Consider the following 12500-nt stretch of genomic DNA (forward strand, 5'->3'; position numbering starts at 1 on the left):
AAGTACAATCCGAGGTTGATTACGAACACTTTTGTGCACCCCCTTCCGTAGAGCAAAATCCTGAAGGTCGGGGTTGCGCACAAGTAGACCCCCTTCCGTAGAGCAAAATCCTGAAGGTCGGGGTCGCGCAAGGGTCGACATGGGTCGAGGTGGACTATCATGCGAAACCACTTTTTTCGGTCCCTACGGTGCCCCTAGATGATGAAAAGTACAATCCGAGGTTGATTACGAACACTTTTGTGCACCCCCTTCCGTAGAGCAAAATCCTGAAGGTCGGGGTTGCGCACAAGTAGACCCCCTTCCGTAGAGCAAAATCCTGAAGGTCGGGGTCGCGCAAGGGTCGACATGGGTCGAGGTGGACTATCATGCGAAACCACTTTTTTCGGTCCCTACGGTGCCCGTAGATGATGAAAAGTACAATCCGAGGTTGATTACGAACACTTTTGTGCACCCCCTTCCGTAGAGCAAAATCCTGAAGGTCGGGGTTGCGCACAAGTAGACCCCCTTCCGTAGAGCAAAATCCTGAAGGTCGGGGTCGCGCAAGGGTCGACATGGGTCGAGGTGGACTATCATGCGAAACCACTTTTTTCGGTCCCTACGGTGCCCCTAGATGATGAAAAGTACAATCCGAGGTTGATTACGAACACTTTTGTGCACCCCCTTCCGTAGAGCAAAATCCTGAAGGTCGGGGTTGCGCACAAGTAGACCCCCTTCCGTAGAGCAAAATCCTGAAGGTCGGGGTCGCGCAAGGGTCGACATGGGTCGAGGTGGACTATCATGCGAAACCACTTTTTTCGGTCCCTACGGTGCCCCTAGATGATGAAAAGTACAATCCGAGGTTGATTACGAACACTTTTGTGCACCCCCTTCCGTAGAGCAAAATCCTGAAGGTCGGGGTTGCGCACAAGTAGACCCCCTTCCGTAGAGCAAAATCCTGAAGGTCGGGGTCGCGCAAGGGTCGACATGGGTCGAGGTGGACTATCATGCGAAACCACTTTTTTCGGTCCCTACGGTGCCCCTAGATGATGAAAAGTACAATCCGAGGTTGATTACGAACACTTTTGTGCACCCCCTTCCGTAGAGCAAAATCCTGAAGGTCGGGGTCGCGCAAGGGTCGACATGGGTCGAGGTGGACTATCTTGCGAAACCACTTTTTTCGGTCCCTACGGTGCCCCTAGATGATGAAAAGTACAATCCGAGGTTGATTACGAACACTTTTGTGCACCCCCTTCCGTAGAGCAAAATCCTGAAGGTCGGGGTTGCGCACAAGTCGACCCCCTTCCGTAGAGCAAAATCCTGAAGGTCGGGGTCGCGCAAGGGTCGACATGGGTCGAGGTGGACTATCATGCGAAACCACTTTTTTCGGTCCCTACGGTGCCCCTAGATGATGAAAAGTACAATCCGAGGTTGATTACGAACACTTTTGTGCACCCCCAAAAATGGCCAAAATCCTGAAGGTCCGGGTTCTCGGGGCGCTCGAGGCCCTCGGACGTGCACGAAAAGTCGGTACCCACGCCGAGCTTCAGAATTTGGTCTCCAGAGACTAAGTCCCAACCGAAACTGGCAACCCACAAAAGTATACCAAGGAGTGGTCGGATCGAGTTACAGTGTTCGAGAGTATTGACGAGGATGGTTATACGCAACTTTTTGCTAAAGGTGTCCAAGACCGTCAGACCCTTACTTACGGAGATATAAGACACGTGCGTGGTTGCTCGTGCCGAGCTTCAGAAATGTTGCTCCAGAGACTAAGTCCCAGAAAACCTTCCGACCCCAAACACTCCCAGAAGGAGTCGTCGGATCGTTTCGCGATGTTCTAGTGAAATGTTCAGCTCGATGGAGTGCAACTTTTACCTCAAGGGGTCCAAGACCGTCAGACGCTTAGGTACGGAGGTACGGGCATGGGTCGGTTTTCCCCATACAAAATACCCCATGGAAAACTGCAAAACCCCAAAACAGGTCGAAGGAGTGGTCGGATCGTTTCGTGGTGTTCTAGTGAAATGTTCCATTCGATAGGGCGCAACTTTTTGCTAAAGGTGTCCAAGACCGTCAGACACTTACTTACGGAGATATAAGACACGTGCGTGGTTGCTCGTGCCGAGCTTCAGAAATGTTGCTCCAGAGACTAAGTCCCAGAAAACCTTCGGACCCCAAAAACTCCCAGAAGGAGGCGTCGGATCGTTTCGCGATGTTCAAGTGAAATGTTCAGCTCGACGGAATGCAACTTTTACCTAAAGGGGTCCAAGACCGTCAGACGCTTAGGTACGGAGATACGGGCATGGGTCGGTTTTCCCCATACAAAATACCCCATGGAAAACTGCAAAACCCCAAAACAGGTCGAAGGAGTGGTCGGATCGTTTCGTGGTGTTCTAGTGAAATGTTCCATTCGATAGGGGGCAACTTTTTGCTAAAGGTGTCCAAGACCGTCAGACCCTTACTTACGGAGATATAAGACACGTGCGTGGTTGCTCGTGCCGAGCTTCAGAAATGTTGCTCCAGAGACTAAGTCCCAGAAAACCTTCCGACCCCAAAAACTCCCAGAAGGAGTCGTCGGATCGTTTCGCGATGTTCTAGTGAAATGTTCAGCTCGACGGAATGCAACTTTTACCTAAAGGGGTCCAAGACCGTCAGACGCTTAGGTACGGAGATACGGGCATGGGTCGGTTTTCCCCATACAAAATACCCCATGGAAAACTGCAAAACCCCAAAACAGGTCGAAGGAGTGGTCGGATCGTTTCGTGGTGTTCTAGTGAAATGTTCCATTCGATAGGGGGCAACTTTTTGCTAAAGGTGTCCAAGACCGTCAGACCCTTACTTACGGAGATATAAGACACGTGCGTGGTTGCTCGTGCCGAGCTTCAGAAATGTTGCTCCAGAGACTAAGTCCCAGAAAACCTTCCGACCCCAAACACTCCCAGAAGGAGTCGTCGGATCGTTTCGCGATGTTCTAGTGAAATGTTCAGCTCGATGGAGTGCAACTTTTACCTCAAGGGGTCCAAGACCGTCAGACGCTTAGGTACGGAGGTACGGGCATGGGTCGGTTTTCCCCATACAAAATACCCCATGGAAAACTGCAAAACCCCAAAACAGGTCGAAGGAGTGGTCGGATCGTTTCGTGGTGTTCTAGTGAAATGTTCCATTCGATAGGGCGCAACTTTTTGCTAAAGGTGTCCAAGACCGTCAGACACTTACTTACGGAGATATAAGACACGTGCGTGGTTGCTCGTGCCGAGCTTCAGAAATGTTGCTCCAGAGACTAAGTCCCAGAAAACCTTCGGACCCCAAAAACTCCCAGAAGGAGGCGTCGGATCGTTTCGCGATGTTCAAGTGAAATGTTCAGCTCGACGGAATGCAACTTTTACCTAAAGGGGTCCAAGACCGTCAGACGCTTAGGTACGGAGATACGGGCATGGGTCGGTTTTCCCCATACAAAATACCCCATGGAAAACTGCAAAACCCCAAAACAGGTCGAAGGAGTGGTCGGATCGTTTCGTGGTGTTCTAGTGAAATGTTCCATTCGATAGGGGGCAACTTTTTGCTAAAGGTGTCCAAGACCGTCAGACCCTTACTTACGGAGATATAAGACACGTGCGTGGTTGCTCGTGCCGAGCTTCAGAAATGTTGCTCCAGAGACTAAGTCCCAGAAAACCTTCCGACCCCAAAAACTCCCAGAAGGAGTCGTCGGATCGTTTCGCGATGTTCTAGTGAAATGTTCAGCTCGACGGAATGCAACTTTTACCTAAAGGGGTCCAAGACCGTCAGACGCTTAGGTACGGAGGTACGGGCATGGGTCGGTTTTCCCCATACAAAATACCCCATGGAAAACTGCAAAACCCCAAAACAGGTCGAAGGAGTGGTCGGATCGTTTCGTGGTGTTCTAGTGAAATGTTCCATTCGATAGGGCGCAACTTTTTGCTAAAGGTGTCCAAGACCGTCAGACACTTACTTACGGAGATATAAGACACGTGCGTGGCTGCTCGTGCCGAGCTTCAGAAATGTTGCTCCAGAGACTAAGTCCCAGAAAACCTTCGGACCCCAAAAACTCCCAGAAGGAGGCGTCGGATCGTTTCGCGATGTTCAAGTGAAATGTTCAGCTCGACGGAATGCAACTTTTACCTAAAGGGGTCCAAGACCGTCAGACGCTTAGGTACGGAGATACGGGCATGGGTCGGTTTTCCCCATACAAAATACCCCATGGAAAACTGCAAAACCCCAAAACAGGTCGAAGGAGTGGTCGGATCGTTTCGTGGTGTTCTAGTGAAATGTTCCATTCGATAGGGGGCAACTTTTTGCTAAAGGTGTCCAAGACCGTCAGACCCTTACTTACGGAGATATAAGACACGTGCGTGGTTGCTCGTGCCGAGCTTCAGAAATGTTGCTCCAGAGACTAAGTCCCAGAAAACCTTCCGACCCCAAAAACTCCCAGAAGGAGTCGTCGGATCGTTTCGCGATGTTCTAGTGAAATGTTCAGCTCGACGGAATGCAACTTTTACCTAAAGGGGTCCAAGACCGTCAGACGCTTAGGTACGGAGGTACGGGCATGGGTCGGTTTTCCCCATACAAAATACCCCATGGAAAACTGCAAAACCCCAAAACAGGTCGAAGGAGTGGTCGGATCGTTTCGTGGTGTTCTAGTGAAATGTTCCATTCGATAGGGCGCAACTTTTTGCTAAAGGTGTCCAAGACCGTCAGACACTTACTTACGGAGATATAAGACACGTGCGTGGCTGCTCGTGCCGAGCTTCAGAAATGTTGCTCCAGAGACTAAGTCCCAGAAAACCTTCGGACCCCAAAAACTCCCAGAAGGAGGCGTCGGATCGTTTCGCGATGTTCAAGTGAAATGTTCAGCTCGACGGAATGCAACTTTTACCTAAAGGGGTCCAAGACCGTCAGACGCTTAGGTACGGAGATACGGGCATGGGTCGGTTTTCCCCATACAAAATACCCCATGGAAAACTGCAAAACCCCAAAACAGGTCGAAGGAGTGGTCGGATCGTTTCGTGATGTTCTAGTGAAATGTTCCATTCGATAGGGCGCAACTTTTTGCTAAAGGTGTCCAAGACCGTCAGACACTTACTTACGGAGATATAAGACACGTGCGTGGTTGCTCGTGCCGAGCTTCAGAAATGTTGCTCCAGAGACTAAGTCCCAGAAAACCTTCCGACCCCAAAAACTCCCAGAAGGAGTCGTCGGATCGTTTCGCGATGTTCAAGTGAAATGTTCAGCTCGACGGAATGCAACTTTTACCTAAAGGGGTCTGTGACCGTCAGACGCTTAGGTACGGAGATACGGGCATGTGTCGGTTTTCCCCATACAAAATACCCCATGGAAAACTGCAAAACCCCAAAACAGGTCGAAGGAGTGGTCGGATCGTTTCGTGGTGTTCTAGTGAAATGTTCCATTCGATAGGGCGCAACTTTTTGCTAAAGGTGTCCAAGACCGTCAGACCCTTACTTACGGAGATATAAGACACGTGCGTGGTTGCTCGTGCCGAGCTTCAGAAATGTTGCTCCAGAGACTAAGTCCCAGAAAACCTTCCGACCCCAAAAACTCCCAGAAGGAGGCGTCGGATCGTTTCGCGATGTTCAAGTGAAATGTTCAGCTCGACGGAATGCAACTTTTACCTAAAGGGGTCCAAGACCGTCAGACGCTTAGGTACGGAGATACGGGCATGGGTCGGTTTTCCCCATACAAAATACCCCATGGAAAACTGCAAAACCCCAAAACAGGTCGAAGGAGTGGTCGGATCGTTTCGTGATGTTCTAGTGAAATGTTCCATTCGATAGGGCGCAACTTTTTGCTAAAGGTGTCCAAGACCGTCAGACACTTACTTACGGAGATATAAGACACGTGCGTGGTTGCTCGTGCCGAGCTTCAGAAATGTTGCTCCAGAGACTAAGTCCCAGAAAACCTTCCGACCCCAAAAACTCCCAGAAGGAGTCGTCGGATCGTTTCGCGATGTTCAAGTGAAATGTTCAGCTCGACGGAATGCAACTTTTACCTAAAGGGGTCTGTGACCGTCAGACGCTTAGGTACGGAGATACGGGCATGTGTCGGTTTTCCCCATACAAAATACCCCATGGAAAACTGCAAAACCCCAAAACAGGTCGAAGGAGTGGTCGGATCGTTTCGTGGTGTTCTAGTGAAATGTTCCATTCGATAGGGCGCAACTTTTTGCTAAAGGTGTCCAAGACCGTCAGACCCTTACTTACGGAGATATAAGACACGTGCGTGGTTGCTCGTGCCGAGCTTCAGAAATGTTGCTCCAGAGACTAAGTCCCAGAAAACCTTCCGACCCCAAAAACTCCCAGAAGGAGTCGTCGGATCGTTTCGCGATGTTCTAGTGAAATGTTCAGCTCGACGGAATGCAACTTTTACCTAAAGGGGTCCAAGACCGTCAGACGCTTAGGTACGGAGGTACGGGCATGGGTCGGTTTTCCCCATACAAAATACCCCATGGAAAACTGCAAAACCCCAAAACAGGTCGAAGGAGTGGTCGGATCGTTTCGTGGTGTTCTAGTGAAATGTTCCATTCGATAGGGGGCAACTTTTTGCTAAAGGTGTCCAAGACCGTCAGACACTTACTTACGGAGATATAAGACACGTGCGTGGTTGCTCGTGCCGAGCTTCAGAAATGTTGCTCCAGAGACTAAGTCCCAGAAAACCTTCCGACCCCAAAAACTCCCAGAAGGAGTCGTCGGATCGTTTCGCGATGTTCTAGTGAAATGTTCAGCTCGACGGAATGCAACTTTTACCTAAAGGGGTCCAAGACCGTCAGACGCTTAGGTACGGAGGTACGGGCATGGGTCGGTTTTCCCCATACAAAATACCCCATGGAAAACTGCAAAACCCCAAAACAGGTCGAAGGAGTGGTCGGATCGTTTCGTGGTGTTCTAGTGAAATGTTCCATTCGATAGGGCGCAACTTTTTGCTAAAGGTGTCCAAGACCGTCAGACACTTACTTACGGAGATATAAGACACGTGCGTGGGTGCCCGTGCCGAGCTTCAGAAATGTTGCTCCAGAGACTAAGTCCCAGAAAACCTTCGGACCCCAAAAACTCCCAGAAGGAGTCGTCGGATCGTTTCGCGATGTTCTAGTGAAATGTTCAGCTCGACGGAATGCAACTTTTACCTAAAGGGGTCCAAGACCGTCAGACGCTTAGGTACGGAGATACGGGCATGGGTCGGTTTTCCCCATACAAAATACCCCATGGAAAACTGCAAAACCCCAAAACAGGTCGAAGGAGTGGTCGGATCGTTTCGTGGTGTTCTAGTGAAATGTTCCATTCGATAGGGCGCAACTTTTTGCTAAAGGTGTCCAAGACCGTCAGACCCTTACTTACGGAGATATAAGACACGTGCGTGGTTGCTCGTGCCGAGCTTCAGAAATGTTGCTCCAGAGACTAAGTCCCAGAAAACCTTCGGACCCCAAAAACTCCCAGAAGGAGTCGTCGGATCGTTTCGCGATGTTCTAGTGAAATGTTCAGCTCGATGGAATGCAACTTTTACCTTAAGGGGTCCAAGACCGTCAGACGCTTAGGTACGGAGATACGGGCATGGGTCGGTTTTCCCCATACAAAATACCCCATGGAAAACTGCAAAACCCCAAAACAGGTCGAAGGAGTGGTCGGATCGTTTCGTGGTGTTCTAGTGAAATGTTCCATTCGATAGGGCGCAACTTTTTGCTAAAGGTGTCCAAGACCGTCAGACACTTACTTACGGAGATATAAGACACGTGCGTGGCTGCTCGTGCCGAGCTTCAGAAATGTTGCTCCAGAGACTAAGTCCCAGAAAACCTTCGGACCCCAAAAACTCCCAGAAGGAGGCGTCGGATCGTTTCGCGATGTTCAAGTGAAATGTTCAGCTCGACGGAATGCAACTTTTACCTAAAGGGGTCCAAGACCGTCAGACGCTTAGGTACGGAGATACGGGCATGGGTCGGTTTTCCCCATACAAAATACCCCATGGAAAACTGCAAAACCCCAAAACAGGTCGAAGGAGTGGTCGGATCGTTTCGTGGTGTTCTAGTGAAATGTTCCATTCGATAGGGGGCAACTTTTTGCTAAAGGTGTCCAAGACCGTCAGACCCTTACTTACGGAGATATAAGACACGTGCGTGGTTGCTCGTGCCGAGCTTCAGAAATGTTGCTCCAGAGACTAAGTCCCAGAAAACCTTCCGACCCCAAAAACTCCCAGAAGGAGTCGTCGGATCGTTTCGCGATGTTCTAGTGAAATGTTCAGCTCGACGGAATGCAACTTTTACCTAAAGGGGTCCAAGACCGTCAGACGCTTAGGTACGGAGGTACGGGCATGGGTCGGTTTTCCCCATACAAAATACCCCATGGAAAACTGCAAAACCCCAAAACAGGTCGAAGGAGTGGTCGGATCGTTTCGTGGTGTTCTAGTGAAATGTTCCATTCGATAGGGGGCAACTTTTTGCTAAAGGTGTCCAAGACCGTCAGACCCTTACTTACGGAGATATAAGACACGTGCGTGGTTGCTCGTGCCGAGCTTCAGAAATGTTGCTCCAGAGACTAAGTCCCAGAAAACCTTCCGACCCCAAACACTCCCAGAAGGAGTCGTCGGATCGTTTCGCGATGTTCTAGTGAAATGTTCAGCTCGATGGAGTGCAACTTTTACCTCAAGGGGTCCAAGACCGTCAGACGCTTAGGTACGGAGGTACGGGCATGGGTCGGTTTTCCCCATACAAAATACCCCATGGAAAACTGCAAAACCCCAAAACAGGTCGAAGGAGTGGTCGGATCGTTTCGTGGTGTTCTAGTGAAATGTTCCATTCGATAGGGCGCAACTTTTTGCTAAAGGTGTCCAAGACCGTCAGACACTTACTTACGGAGATATAAGACACGTGCGTGGCTGCTCGTGCCGAGCTTCAGAAATGTTGCTCCAGAGACTAAGTCCCAGAAAACCTTCGGACCCCAAAAACTCCCAGAAGGAGGCGTCGGATCGTTTCGCGATGTTCAAGTGAAATGTTCAGCTCGACGGAATGCAACTTTTACCTAAAGGGGTCCAAGACCGTCAGACGCTTAGGTACGGAGATACGGGCATGGGTCGGTTTTCCCCATACAAAATACCCCATGGAAAACTGCAAAACCCCAAAACAGGTCGAAGGAGTGGTCGGATCGTTTCGTGGTGTTCTAGTGAAATGTTCCATTCGATAGGGGGCAACTTTTTGCTAAAGGTGTCCAAGACCGTCAGACCCTTACTTACGGAGATATAAGACACGTGCGTGGTTGCTCGTGCCGAGCTTCAGAAATGTTGCTCCAGAGACTAAGTCCCAGAAAACCTTCCGACCCCAAAAACTCCCAGAAGGAGTCGTCGGATCGTTTCGCGATGTTCTAGTGAAATGTTCAGCTCGACGGAATGCAACTTTTACCTAAAGGGGTCCAAGACCGTCAGACGCTTAGGTACGGAGGTACGGGCATGGGTCGGTTTTCCCCATACAAAATACCCCATGGAAAACTGCAAAACCCCAAAACAGGTCGAAGGAGTGGTCGGATCGTTTCGTGGTGTTCTAGTGAAATGTTCCATTCGATAGGGCGCAACTTTTTGCTAAAGGTGTCCAAGACCGTCAGACACTTACTTACGGAGATATAAGACACGTGCGTGGCTGCTCGTGCCGAGCTTCAGAAATGTTGCTCCAGAGACTAAGTCCCAGAAAACCTTCGGACCCCAAAAACTCCCAGAAGGAGGCGTCGGATCGTTTCGCGATGTTCAAGTGAAATGTTCAGCTCGACGGAATGCAACTTTTACCTAAAGGGGTCCAAGACCGTCAGACGCTTAGGTACGGAGATACGGGCATGGGTCGGTTTTCCCCATACAAAATACCCCATGGAAAACTGCAAAACCCCAAAACAGGTCGAAGGAGTGGTCGGATCGTTTCGTGGTGTTCTAGTGAAATGTTCCATTCGATAGGGGGCAACTTTTTGCTAAAGGTGTCCAAGACCGTCAGACCCTTACTTACGGAGATATAAGACACGTGCGTGGTTGCTCGTGCCGAGCTTCAGAAATGTTGCTCCAGAGACTAAGTCCCAGAAAACCTTCCGACCCCAAAAACTCCCAGAAGGAGTCGTCGGATCGTTTCGCGATGTTCTAGTGAAATGTTCAGCTCGACGGAATGCAACTTTTACCTAAAGGGGTCCAAGACCGTCAGACGCTTAGGTACGGAGGTACGGGCATGGGTCGGTTTTCCCCATACAAAATACCCCATGGAAAACTGCAAAACCCCAAAACAGGTCGAAGGAGTGGTCGGATCGTTTCGTGGTGTTCTAGTGAAATGTTCCATTCGATAGGGCGCAACTTTTTGCTAAAGGTGTCCAAGACCGTCAGACACTTACTTACGGAGATATAAGACACGTGCGTGGCTGCTCGTGCCGAGCTTCAGAAATGTTGCTCCAGAGACTAAGTCCCAGAAAACCTTCGGACCCCAAAAACTCCCAGAAGGAGGCGTCGGATCGTTTCGCGATGTTCAAGTGAAATGTTCAGCTCGACGGAATGCAACTTTTACCTAAAGGGGTCCAAGACCGTCAGACGCTTAGGTACGGAGATACGGGCATGGGTCGGTTTTCCCCATACAAAATACCCCATGGAAAACTGCAAAACCCCAAAACAGGTCGAAGGAGTGGTCGGATCGTTTCGTGATGTTCTAGTGAAATGTTCCATTCGATAGGGCGCAACTTTTTGCTAAAGGTGTCCAAGACCGTCAGACACTTACTTACGGAGATATAAGACACGTGCGTGGTTGCTCGTGCCGAGCTTCAGAAATGTTGCTCCAGAGACTAAGTCCCAGAAAACCTTCCGACCCCAAAAACTCCCAGAAGGAGTCGTCGGATCGTTTCGCGATGTTCAAGTGAAATGTTCAGCTCGACGGAATGCAACTTTTACCTAAAGGGGTCTGTGACCGTCAGACGCTTAGGTACGGAGATACGGGCATGTGTCGGTTTTCCCCATACAAAATACCCCATGGAAAACTGCAAAACCCCAAAACAGGTCGAAGGAGTGGTCGGATCGTTTCGTGGTGTTCTAGTGAAATGTTCCATTCGATAGGGCGCAACTTTTTGCTAAAGGTGTCCAAGACCGTCAGACCCTTACTTACGGAGATATAAGACACGTGCGTGGTTGCTCGTGCCGAGCTTCAGAAATGTTGCTCCAGAGACTAAGTCCCAGAAAACCTTCCGACCCCAAAAACTCCCAGAAGGAGGCGTCGGATCGTTTCGCGATGTTCAAGTGAAATGTTCAGCTCGACGGAATGCAACTTTTACCTAAAGGGGTCCAAGACCGTCAGACGCTTAGGTACGGAGATACGGGCATGGGTCGGTTTTCCCCATACAAAATACCCCATGGAAAACTGCAAAACCCCAAAACAGGTCGAAGGAGTGGTCGGATCGTTTCGTGATGTTCTAGTGAAATGTTCCATTCGATAGGGCGCAACTTTTTGCTAAAGGTGTCCAAGACCGTCAGACACTTACTTACGGAGATATAAGACACGTGCGTGGTTGCTCGTGCCGAGCTTCAGAAATGTTGCTCCAGAGACTAAGTCCCAGAAAACCTTCCGACCCCAAAAACTCCCAGAAGGAGTCGTCGGATCGTTTCGCGATGTTCAAGTGAAATGTTCAGCTCGACGGAATGCAACTTTTACCTAAAGGGGTCTGTGACCGTCAGACGCTTAGGTACGGAGATACGGGCATGTGTCGGTTTTCCCCATACAAAATACCCCATGGAAAACTGCAAAACCCCAAAACAGGTCGAAGGAGTGGTCGGATCGTTTCGTGGTGTTCTAGTGAAATGTTCCATTCGATAGGGCGCAACTTTTTGCTAAAGGTGTCCAAGACCGTCAGACCCTTACTTACGGAGATATAAGACACGTGCGTGGTTGCTCGTGCCGAGCTTCAGAAATGTTGCTCCAGAGACTAAGTCCCAGAAAACCTTCCGACCCCAAAAACTCCCAGAAGGAGTCGTCGGATCGTTTCGCGATGTTCTAGTGAAATGTTCAGCTCGACGGAATGCAACTTTTACCTAAAGGGGTCCAAGACCGTCAGACGCTTAGGTACGGAGGTACGGGCATGGGTCGGTTTTCCCCATACAAAATACCCCATGGAAAACTGCAAAACCCCAAAACAGGTCGAAGGAGTGGTCGGATCGTTTCGTGGTGTTCTAGTGAAATGTTCCATTCGATAGGGGGCAACTTTTTGCTAAAGGTGTCCAAGACCGTCAGACACTTACTTACGGAGATATAAGACACGTGCGTGGTTGCTCGTGCCGAGCTTCAGAAATGTTGCTCCAGAGACTAAGTCCCAGAAAACCTTCCGACCCCAAAAACTCCCAGAAGGAGTCGTCGGATCGTTTCGCGATGTTCTAGTGAAATGTTCAGCTCGACGGAATGCAACTTTTACCTAAAGGGGTCCAAGACCGTCAGACGCTTAGGTACGGAGGTACGGGCATGGGTCGGTTTTCCCCATACAAAATACCCCATGGAAAACTGCAAA

This window comes from Anopheles nili (assembly GCF_943737925.1).
Source record: "Anopheles nili chromosome X unlocalized genomic scaffold, idAnoNiliSN_F5_01 X_unloc_5, whole genome shotgun sequence".
NCBI lineage: Eukaryota > Metazoa > Arthropoda > Insecta > Diptera > Culicidae > Anopheles > Anopheles nili.